We start from the raw sequence: 12,879 nt of genomic DNA on the forward strand, positions 1-12,879 counted from the left end.
GCTTCAAAATGGTATACAATCGGACCGGAATTGGACCGGATAGTAAGAAAGTTGCGGCGATGAAAGAGATAAATCCCCCTCGTAGTTTGAAGGAAAAGAGGGCTTTAGGATCGTTCTCTTATTATCGAAAATTTTGCTAGATTGGCACTATCCATCACGAATTTGACGAAAAAGGACAAAGTCCTTGTTTGGACGAATGAAGCGCAGGAGGCATTTGAGGTGTTAAAAGATCGAATTTGCAAAGCGCCTGTTTTTGAGGCGTGTCGCTTAATACCAGGCGCACAACATGTTCGTCCCGTCAATTGGAAACGTGATAAACGTGAAATGTTATGTCTCCAATTTGACCATAGAAAAGTTGACTAATTTCAATCGCAGAAACCTATCTCCTGAAAATTTGTGACTTGCATAAGTGACAAATGGTCAAAGAACCGTTTTATATAGCAAAAAATAGAGCAGAAAATTCTCTTTAAAAAACTGTTAAAATTAGTTAACGTATTCGACTTATGGGAACTTATCCTAACGATGCGTAGCTGATATATCATTAAACAATTTCAATATTTTAAAAGTAGGTTACGGTTTTTTATGGTATCTCAAAAAAATAATTTTATCACTTAGCCGTGATATAGTTAGTGGACGGCAGATATAGCCTTATTACACCGAGTGGAAACGAAGGATGCTGGTGAAAGTACACGGTCGTGGGACTGGTGAATTGTATGACTCAGAGTGATGGGTGCAGCCAACAGCAGCGCTGCTCAATTTTATGCGATTTAAAGATCAGGATGACACTGCAACTGTTATGGGTAGGCGTGTCGCTTATCACCAGTCATGTGACATGTTCCTGCCGTCACTAGTTATCATACAAAAATTTTGGGCTGTCTTGGCTCTTCCAAGCTAAGGCAAAGTCAAAGATTATTTATTTCATAGGTAAAATAAATTTACGCTAGAAAACGTCACATTTAAGCTACTGCTCGTTCACTACGCTGACCTTCCTGAGAAGAACGAGCAAGAAACTCTAGGGATTGCTCTTTTCAAATAAACTTAAATGCTATGGAATACACTATGAATCAAATTTGTATGGATTCTGGAGCCATGTCGTCTTTCCATACATCTTTATCTAACACGTAGTCTTCAATTTTGTAATATGATTTTTCGATCAAAATATTTTTAATGTAGTTTTTAAACTTAGGAAATGATAATATATGCTCCGGAATCTTATTGTAAAAACGTATACAGTTCTCCATAAAAGAGTTGTTTATCTTGGTTAAACGAAATCGTGGTACCATGAGTTTGGACTTAGCTTTAAGAGTAATATTATGGATATCTTCTTTTTTACGAAAATTATGTATATTTTTACGGGCATATAAAAAATTTGAGTAAATGTACTGTGATGCTACAGTCAAACACAAATTTTATATCGTTGTTTTTAGCTTTAACATCACATGCAGGTGCAGATTAACCCCACAGTAACTACTACTTTTATGTTATCGCAAAACAATATATCTACATTACCCGAAATAATACAGTCGTAGCAGTAAATCAATAAGAGCACTATCGAATCGGCATGCAACACTGCGGATGCAATGAATATTGATTTTCGAACCAATTGACTTCATCGACGGTTGTATTTATGGTAAGAGATTACAAAAATATCATACATCACGAAGTCAATTGTATACACAGATAGGGCAGAGATTTTTTTTTCAACAATACCTACACAGAGCGTCGGTTATAGTGCAATTACGCGTAATTAGCATTGTATTATGAGTTTTCATTTCCGTAATTTAGTGGACAAATCAAATCTGCGTATATATGTCGTGGCAACCAAATTAGCGTGATATACGGGAATCTATTGTTATCGGTCCGTAGACAACATAAATTACATCTTAGTGTGCAAAAGTGAAAGTCGTAGCCATTAACAAAGTAATAACGTTAAATCCCTTTCTTGTAAAATGTGGTTTTGTGCAGATACGCGCCTTTGACCAATGCTACATGCGCGGATTTGCACTATCCCCGACGAAATAACTTTTCGTTAAAAATCAGACCTCAAAAATTTATTGGCTTTTCTGTTGGGATTACATTAATTTGCTAAGTTTTATTGTAATCGGTTATAGGAAAGTGCACAAAACTGGATTCATCTTTAGATTTCATCTTTAATGGAATATTATCTTTAAATTTAAATGAAACCAATGTGGAAGTACTCTCTTTCCAATAATAAAATCATCAAAATCGGTTCACAAAGGAATACATCCAAGAGTAATCACGTAAGATAAATACAAAAAACAACCAAATTGAGAAACTGAGCCAATTTGAAGTTGGTTGAAAAGAAAAAGCAGTTCGTTAATAAATACATAATATGTACGAAGTCATTTAATTTTTATATTTTATTATTAAAACAGCTGTGATAGATAGCCTAATAGTTTGACATACAGCCTGTCAAGCAGAGACCGTGGGTTCGAATCCGGATACGCACGTCTGAGTTTTCGGAATTCATGTGCGGAATATAATTTAAAATTTACCGTAAGCTTCTCGGTGAAGGAAAACACATGAAGCCTGCACATCGAAGAAGGTTCACAATCCTCGGAAGACGTGTGAAGTCCGCAACCCGCATTGGGACGGCATTGCGGACTATGACCTAAAACCATCGCCGAAGTAGTGACTCGTGACGTATAAATAGGTTGATGATGATAATGACCGTTAATCATGCCTTTGAATTCCCTTTTAGGCAAAGCCACTAAGTATGATCCTGACAAATCTCTGTTCCTTCTCTAACATTCATCGAACTTTTAATACAACCCACCTATTCTTCTTACTATGCACCCCAACCTTTTCCAGAACATTTTCGGTTTGATCTGAGAACGTCTATCGTGGACTTCCTCTTTCAATATTCCACGTTTGCTCTACATATCTCCTCTGCCACTATACTTCGAAAACAAGTTTGGTATATCGTCTACCGATGATTATTTCGATCTTATCGAATAGTGAATTCTATGATTTTGTAGTACTCCTGCGTATTAACACCTCAGGCCAGCTGATGTGGTCCATCAAGAAGCGCAAAATCACATAATCTCGGTCACGTGCTGCGAGACGACGGATACCGACTGCTTCAACTTATAATGATGGGAAAGGTTGCAGGCAAGAGACGCTGTAGCGGTCTATATCAATGGGTTGAAGCGTGTGTGCTAACAATGAGTGAGCAAGGCTAAGAGAAAGTACTTACAGTTTATAAATAATTTACTAGAAAACACGTTGTCGCTATTAAAGCAAAATAACAAACACTAGTTAAAGTCAAGACAAACACATTTAAATTTAGAATTTAAATATGAAAGTAAGCTTAAAAAAGACTATATTATAAAATATAAACAAAGAGATCTGTAGCGATCCGCTACAGATGCGCTGGAAGACGCAACTTAGGGGAGAGGATCGGTGTCACGAGCACAGAACAACTGTTTCGTTTGGCCTTGGACAAGGACAACTTTGCCATATTGACAGCCAACCTCCAGTAGTGGAGAGGCACTTTAAGAAAAAGAAGATGATTTTCTAAACACGATGTAAGGAATTACTCAATTGTCATAAGCTGATAGAATAAGCTTGGCCAGAAAGTACATTTACACTCTCGATTTAAAAAGGTCTTAATTCTATTTGCCCAGGAATAAATTCGTAAGTTAAAGCAATTGCATATGAACGCGTGAAGCTGAAAAGTCGACAAATAAAACAACACTAAAGACAGCATCAAACCAGGTCTTGATTCGAACTACATCGTAACAAGAAAACAGATAGCAATGTACATAACAAAGCATTGCGCATTTATGCAGGCACTTAGATAAATCCCGCCGAGTTAAACGTATCTCGCGCATCCCGTATCTCGTCGTTTCTCGCCATTTATCGTGTCTTGCTGGCTTTGACTTGAATAATATATGTAGATGTATGTTGTATCATATGCCAAATTCTGCGTTGAAATTTGTTACTTACGTCATTATTTTTAGGGTTGTTTATTCAGAAATAAATGTTATGCGACAGAGTGAATAATACTGTGATGCCCTTTAGAAGAAGACGTAATGCGAAAAACAGAAAAAGCACGCTGACGTGGTTTGAGAACGTGGAGCTGATGAATGAACTTAGAGTGGCGAAGGAGCCAAATGACCATATTCGTTAAATGTTTGGCTGTAGTTCGTAGTAAGAAGAGTTGGGCTTGTGTGAAAGAACTAATGAATGTAAGGTGACGACTGACCGAAAATTTCATATTAGCGTAACATTCGCCGACTGACCGGTATCATGGCTCGTTTCGAATTCAAGGGGTTTCGTTAAGAAATCAAACCGCCAACTCGGTGGAGTACTCGAAGCTCGCGGCAAGCGACTTAGTTTGCTGTAATGACTACATCATAAAGTCATATGCTATACTGAAAAGAACTGGTCAGTCGCCATTTTTCGCGAAGCAAGCCTGGTTTGTGAGGATTGTGCAAAATGGCGATCGATAATTGCTGTCTACAAGAATGGGAAGCCAAAGGTGTGAGTATAATATGTTTGCACAGACCTTCATCACTGCGATCAGGAATTTGATCTACTGTGATCACCACTAATTACAACTCGGAACCAAGACCTGTAGAAATTTCTTAGCTTCAATTGTATTGTCTTCTGTTGAAATGAGTTTCGTGTACTCTGTGAGTTTTGTGTACACCATTGCCTTCGACAGTGCCGAGGCATCTCATTCGCTGCGTAGTAGAATAAGCAATCTTTGCTCATTTTTAGCTTGAGGTTGGACATGTGCTCATTGAGACTAGAGTTCCGTGAAAGCACTGGTGAATATCCGGAGGTTACTCCTGCTGAAAGCCAACTCTTCACAGTGTTTCGTGTTACAGGTGCTTATCAGGGATCTCGGATGTTGAGGATATTGGTTTATACCCAGATATATCAGGAGGTATTTATGCATTCACACAGCGTTCATTGTCTTCTAAAACCGTGGCAGTTTGAATGTTATAACATGCGTGTACTACCTTCGAAATCTCAAACTTCATATAGGGGATGACTAACCAGCATATGAGCACTACATCCGATTCGTATTCGTTCCGAATCATGGGGTCTACTCTTGATCTCCGTCCGACATCCGTCCGAAACAATTACTGTCAAATAAGTAATATTCGACAAAATTAAAAGACAAGTATCAAGTATGAAGCTTCATTCGCATCACGCGTCTTTTTATTTGGTCGAGTATTGCTTATTTGGCAGTAATTGTTTTGGACGGATGTCGGACAGAGATCGAGAGTAGACCCCGAGACATTATACAAATCTAGAAAACTTGAACCCACTTCGGATGTCGCTTGTGCACTAAGTCCGATTCAAATCCGAGGAAATACGAATATCGCTTGTACTCCAAGAGACAAAATGACACTTCGGACACCTGTGACATTTCGGACCGTCATTTCTGGGATTCGGAACTGATGCAATTCGGACATAGTGCGCAAATACTCTAACTGATTGGAAAGTACTTACAATTATGTAACTTTGAGCACAAATTTTCATCAATAACAAATTGTTCAGTTTTCTTCAGACTTGCGTTGAAATTAAAAAAAAATTACAAATAAACATGCTATACCTATTATTTAATTTAACCATATAGTAATACAAGCACTATCTAACGAAATTTTGCATAGAAAAGGCACTAGGACAAGTGAATGCATATACAAATCAAGGTATCTAGAAATTAGTAATATCATTGGCATTAGGAGCAATCTCACGAAGCTTGTTAGTGGGCTCTCGTAGTGTTAATAGAGTAAAGAGATAACTCACTACTGAAGCTGCACTTATGTATTTCATTTTAATATTCCTGTAGCGATCATTAAGTTAGTTTTATGTTCAATAAGGGCTAGTTGTAAATGTTCTTGACAGTTATTGAAAATTATGGCAATCAGCGTGGAAAATTTGCAAAATTGGCCTCAGAATCGCAGAAATTAAAGTTTAAAATAATAAGCATCCTTACAATGGCGTCACAGTACATTTAGTTAAATTAAATATGTGTGATACACATAATGTTACTACGAGATGTAAAAATAAACTGCCTGTTCTTGACAATCGTTTGACAATTGCTAATTTAATTATATACATCTCTATAGCAACATTTGTTATGATAATTCAAAATTTGTTATTTACGAAGTTGAAAACTACTTTTGCTTATCAAAACATTATCCTAAATAATAATAGACGAAACTAGTTTTTTTGTGTCATATAAATATTTTCGGGCCCTTTATAGGTTCATGGTCACGGCTGATTGTCGCTGACATCATCAATGGACCTGGAAAAGTTCCGGAACGTCTCACGTTTTTTAAACAGTATTGCTGGTGAATTAGATGCTTCGGAGACAGGCCACATTCTAGAAAGTCATCGATTTATTAATACAATGACGAAATACAAAGAACATTGCCTTCGACCTAAGAGAACTCAAGCCTATGACTATGCCAAACTGGATCACCGCTCTGTATAAAATATGGATAAGAACAATTAGACCTGGAAATCCACAGACATAAAAATAATTCTGCAAGCAATACGTTGTTATAGATTTTTAAACTTTCTTAATTAAGAGCTTAATATATGTCACCAGTTACAGTTTATACCACAGTAAAAATTTTGCTATGCTTATTAATACAAAGATCGAACACATAGAAAAATTTCTTCGACCCGATGATAATTGAACCCAAGACCATGCTGCGCCTTAGCATTGCTCTTACCAACTGAGCCACAGGTCAAGTTACCGAGCTGTCAAAATGTGTTTTTGTTCAAAGATCTTTTTACTGGCTTTCGCCGCGAAGAAATCTAGCTATGGCTCTGCTATATACCAACAGGCCACCTTGGATTTAATCAACAACCACGCCAAGAGGCTTATACGTGACTCAGAATTGGTGAAGGCGAAGCTGCAGACCTTGAATATCACCGTAAGGTTTTTACATAATTTGATTCCGCCTTCCCCTTTCCATCATCGGAGGACTTCGCACGAAGTGTTACGCTTCCACATTTATATGGCAAACGGTTATGGAGAGGAATTCCCTGCCTGCATACTTGTTACCTGAACATGGGCGTCATCGACCTTATCGTCACTTTCCATCAGGTGAGATGGAAGTCAAATGCGCACTTACACTTCATAAAAAAAAATTCTGTATTCGATCTTTGTATTAATAATCATAACAAAAACTAGTGGAGTTATCTCACAAATAAATCTCAATGATATAAAATTACAAACCGACTTCAAAAAAGGAGAAGGTTCCCATAGGAAATGGAATTATTCTTTCGGATGTAAATCGCGTATATTTGTTTTTTCAAACAAACCAACGTTTCGTGCCCTTTACATGTCTCATGGCCACGGGTGACTGAAAAACAAATATACGCGAATTACCTAGACCCAAAAATATAGTTTCATTTCCATGTTAACAATCGCAAAAACTTAATAGCTCGATATTATTCTAAATTATACAGCTTCTGCATGGAAGGTGGACATCTAATGCTTTCAGGTTGTTTCTGTCTAAAAATAATCCCTAAAGTGTCTTACACGTTGTTCTAATGAAACTGTGTTACGAATGAGTAAAGCAATATTTAAATGATTTGATGATTTAAAGTATACTACAGTCTCATCCACTTGCTACGTTTCAGACAAACCTCGTTTCGTTTTTGTTTATGAAATCAAGTGACAGAATGAACAAGTCGCCCACATGGTAGTAAGTGACACCCTGTCAATCATAGTTGTAGTCCCACTAAGTGCCTTTAATCACAAAGATCTGAGGGGCACTGTCACTGCGCCCGTTACCCTGAGACATAAGGTGACAAGTCTCATGTGCCAGTAATTTCACAAGGATCTTGATAATCGGAACGCGCTTGGCGGTAGAATTTGAGAAGGTGGCAGTAATTCCCATGGACGAACTCTTTCACAAGGGGTTCTACTGCTACTAAACATCTTAACGCGCATTAGTATCTCCATATATGTCCGTTGTTCTTCTTATTACCGTATCGACGGTGTACATTACAATGCCAACCGGCTTAAAGTACTCACCGGTGCACCAGACGTACAGGAAAAGAATAGTACGTCGTCGTGCGGGGAGGCTGCTTTCTTGCACTCCATAACCGTTCCAAAAATTTCGTGTATCCAAAAATAAATTATTTTTGATGTTCTTAACTTGGTATTTTTAGGATATCCCATTTCATTGGGTGCAGGCAAAGATAATAAAATATGAAGTTAAATTGAATTTGAAACATTATACCCGCGGGCAATGAATTCGGGTGGTCTAAGAAAATTTCAAAGCACTAAAGTAATAATTATAAACGCTGTAATAATATTTTGTTATAGGAATTTTGATAATATAGCAGAATAACTAGAACAGTGAAAATTTTAATTAGTGTTTGCTTCTCGCGAAATTTATAAAATGAATAAATTATCATAATTACAAAAAAAAAGTTATGATAATAACGAAGCTGGGATCTTGGAATTTATACAGTTATTAATTAATAATTGTTCATTCATCTAAATAAGAAAATAAAAGGAGAAGTGGTAGTCTAATGGGGGCATGGAAGCTTTTTGTTTATTTTTTTTTTTTTTTGAACTGCCTCCGTGGCCGAACGGTTACCATGCCGGACTGCCACGCAGAGGTCCCAGGTTCGATTCCCGGGCCGGGAGAAATATTTGTATGGCCTACATTTATTTCTCTCGTGAGTTTGGGTGTAATTTGTGGTTGTCTAATTGTGTGTCCATGGCACCCGCGACACAGGGTTTCCCTAGTGCGGGGCTATGTTGATTGTGAGCGTTATTATTATTATTATTTTTTATGTTAAGTAGGAGGCATACGAGCAGGCTGGGAGTTCCCTGCCTGCATATGTGTTTTCGGGCACTTATAATTCAAATATCTTTAAAGTGCAACTAAATGGGCTTATTCTGGCCGAGGTCAATCCATCGTAAACTCTACATTCCATTTTTAAGTTTATTGTATGATACGAAGTGATGGGACCTGTAACTTTATCAAGAGCCTTAATCTTTCAAAACCGAAACGCAGTAATGCCCACATTACTGCTTGGCGGCAGAAATAGATACGGTAGCAGTATTTTCCTGGACGACATCTTTCACAAGGCGCTTTACTGCTAATAATTATATCTCTAATTGGAAATTGCTAAATCTGAATAATTTAATGAATGAATAATCTCTATTCAACTAAATATATTTCACTCTGTTTTAATCTATGTATTTACACATATGTTCTCACATAATCTATCACTATTCTAAAGGTCTCGGAGCTAAATTGCTACATAGCAATAAGGCTTGTTACACATTAACTTACTATTTTTGTACTTAAAATACGGTTCTGTGTTGCCACTGTAATTTTATGTGGAATAAATAATATTTCATTTATTCGTTCAATCATAGAAAGTAATACGTGTGAAATTTGATTTATTTATCCATTGCCACAAAACAAGTCTAGCACTGGAATATCTCTTTATGCTTGGTCAATATTGCACATTTCATACGTTGTTTAACAGCGCATAGAGAAAGGTCTTAGGATGCCAAAAGACGGACTGCACGTCTGTTAATCAACTCCATGCATTCGAGACGTCGAATAAACTACAAGTAATTCGACATTATCTTAGGCACGCTCTCTCTGAAATAATTTTTTTATGATACTAAGTCAGATCTGAGAGAACCTGCCACAATGCCCGTCACCCCGAGGCAAGTTGTCAAGTCCCAAGTGCCTATAATTTTGCAAGCAGCATTACCTTCAAAACCGGAACGCGGTAATGCTCACTGCTTGGCGACAGAAATACAAGCACTATCGCATCGGCATGCAACACTGCGGATGCAATGAATATTGATTTTCGAACCAATTGACTTCGTCGAATTTTTTTTGTTCAACAATACCTACACAGAGCGTCGGGGATAGTGCACGCGTAACTAGCATTGTATTATGAGTTGCCATTTCGGTAATTTAGTGGACTAATCAAATCCGCGTAAACTCGTGGCTCTCAAATTAATTATCAGTCTGTAGACAACATAAATTGAAGCTTACTGTGCAAAATTTTCAGTGGAATCATTGACTTAGAATTATATGGACGTCGGGTCCGCGCTAAAAAGTGTCCGAACTTATAGGGCGTTAAAATCGTATACAGAGCGTCATTCGCGCTTTAGTCTTCGTTTGTTCGACTGACAGCGAAGCAAGCAAAATTAGACAGTACTGCGATGATATTACAATTTAAATTCAACGTTTTAGCTTTGTCATATTCCTTTACATGTCACTACGTTTAAATAGGTTGACTTGGGACATTTTTTTCGTGGTTTTTGTATTAGACCCGTCGTCCATTTATTTGTAAGTCAATGAGTGGAATCCATTAAAATCGTAACGTTAAATCACTCTCCTGTAAAACTTGGTTTCGTGCAGATGCGCGCCTTTTAAATGGTTTTTCAACAACAACTTCGTTTTGTAAATAAAAATAAAAATATACATTTAGATGACAATGATTCAAATTTTCATATTTTTAAATTCTATTTTCAATGCAACATTACTGCAAGTGCATGGAGATCTCACAAGGACATTATACCACTGCAGTCAAATTCGAGTGGGGAAATTCGTGGCACCATGTAACGGGACTTGTAGTTTCACCAGCACACTTACCCTTTAAAACCACTTACCGCTTGTGGCTGAATGAGTATATATATATAGTAATAAGTGCTAAAACTTAGCAGCCTGTGTACATCAGACCGTCTACAATAACTTTACATGTTCATAATTATTGTGAGGGAACGAAACTTTGCCTTTAACGAATTTGCGCGTATGCAAATTAAAATAATTATCCAAATCATATTTCACAGACTTAATGAAGCTTTACATCAAAACGATGAAAGGTATAACTGTTATAACTAAGTACATAGATGTGGGTATCGTATACCGTTACAATGTTATTAACTAAGGATGCTGCTAGACGGACTGCATACGCAATGCCGATGTGTACAATTGCATGCAGTCGAAACCGACTGCATGCAATCGACATTCAATTCAAGTTTTTTCAATAATAGTAGAGGTCATTGTGAAAGAGTTGGTCCAGGGAAATACTGCCACCTTACTTATTTCTGTCATTAACCAGTAAAATCAGTATTACTGTGTTCCGGTTTTGAAGGTGCTGGTGAAATTACAGGCACATGGGATTTGTCACCTTATATCTCAGGATGTCGGGCGCAGTCCAGTGCTGCCCTCTAATGGGCGTTAGAAGCTCCGTACTGGGTAGGCACAGGCTACAGCCAGAGGACATAAAAACTGCTGGAGCTAGGAAAGTCCTTGAGTTCCTTAATGCTGTTGGTCTTGACTCCGAACTATAATTAGTCAGGGGTGGCATAGGCCCCAAATGAAGCCACCATAGCCGCTCACGCGATACATGCAGCCGTAGACGCATACCACACATAGAGGTGCCGGTGATGATTTTATACCGATTTATCGGATATCAAAGTTATAACAGGTAAAAGAACTAATATTAATTACGTCTTTATTAAATACGTCACGACAATCGTGTGTGTTATTGTTTGGGCTGGTGATTTCGGTGTTTATTTATTGAAAACATACCGTAAACTATACTTTAAGGAGTAATTTCATGGTAAACGTTAGAACCACTCAAACGGAATATTATCATATTTATCCAAGTACCTACACCAAAAATTTCATTAGTGCTTTTTAAGTGCAGGATTTGCGGTGTTTTACTGCAATTTTTTTTTATATGTTTTTGTTGGTAGTACGGAGGGTGTTTATTTAGGAATGGAGAATAATATTTTTATTTATAAAAACTTGTATTTAAACTGAATTCTTTTCTAATTTGCGAAACCAAATAGACGCCATTTTGCGGTAGGAGGAGCGCATCGCGTGAGCGGTTAATAATAATAATAAGTGGGCGGTGAGCTAAAAAGTTTGAGAACCTGTGCTCTAAAGATTCCTTTTTAGTTGGATTGTCTTTAATTGAACATTTGCAACGAAACCATTCATTAAACAAGTCCTGTGCTCAGTGGTCGACATGCTACAACAACCACCTTATTTGCACACGATAATAAACTCAGAAAAACACGCCATCAGCAATTAATTACACTCTTAATGACGCAATTAATTAAGTTAACCGTACACTGTAAAGATCTAATTAACGTTGAACGACAAGAAATGACTCTCGCTTAATCGTAGGCGGCGACTTAGGGAAACCCTATGTTTACCTGAAATTTACGATGTCTCTAATAAAGGTAAGATGGAAAAGGCGTTAAAAAATATAACTTTAAAGAAATATTCATTGAATGTCGCGATGTTTGACTTCCATGATCTTAAATTATTTTTTGTGAAATTGCTCCACCAGTTTGTTATAATTATTAATACAAGATCAAACACATAGGAAAAATTCCTTTGATTCGACTGGATTCCTACTCTGCCCTGTACTAACGAAAACGTGGCTAAGTGACAAATGGTCGATTAACCGTTTTAAAGAGCAAATAATAGATCACAAAATTCTCTTTTAAAAACGATTAAAATTAGTTAATGTGTTTGACTTATGGAAACTTACCTTAACTAAGTATAGCTTAAATATCATCTAACAATTTCATTATTACAAACCTGGGTTATGGTTTTTTTGTCTCTTTAGTTAGCGGGCGGCAGTACTAACGTCTTCCAACAAACGTTCCAGACACTATGCCAACTAAACCACGGAATGAACCAGCGGACCTTACGAAATTTATGTATTTATTTATTTTTTCACTCAGCCATGTACCTTTACAGCTATTTTTAATATAATATCAAGTGTAAACTACACGCCTATCCATGACAGTTGCAGTGACACTCAGAACTTTTAATCACAAAGATCTGAGGTGTCCTACCACTGCCCCCGTCACCTTGA

Source organism: Hyposmocoma kahamanoa, unplaced genomic scaffold (genome assembly GCF_003589595.1).
Source record: "Hyposmocoma kahamanoa isolate Upper Pololo Valley unplaced genomic scaffold, ASM358959v1 66, whole genome shotgun sequence".
NCBI lineage: Eukaryota > Metazoa > Arthropoda > Insecta > Lepidoptera > Cosmopterigidae > Hyposmocoma > Hyposmocoma kahamanoa.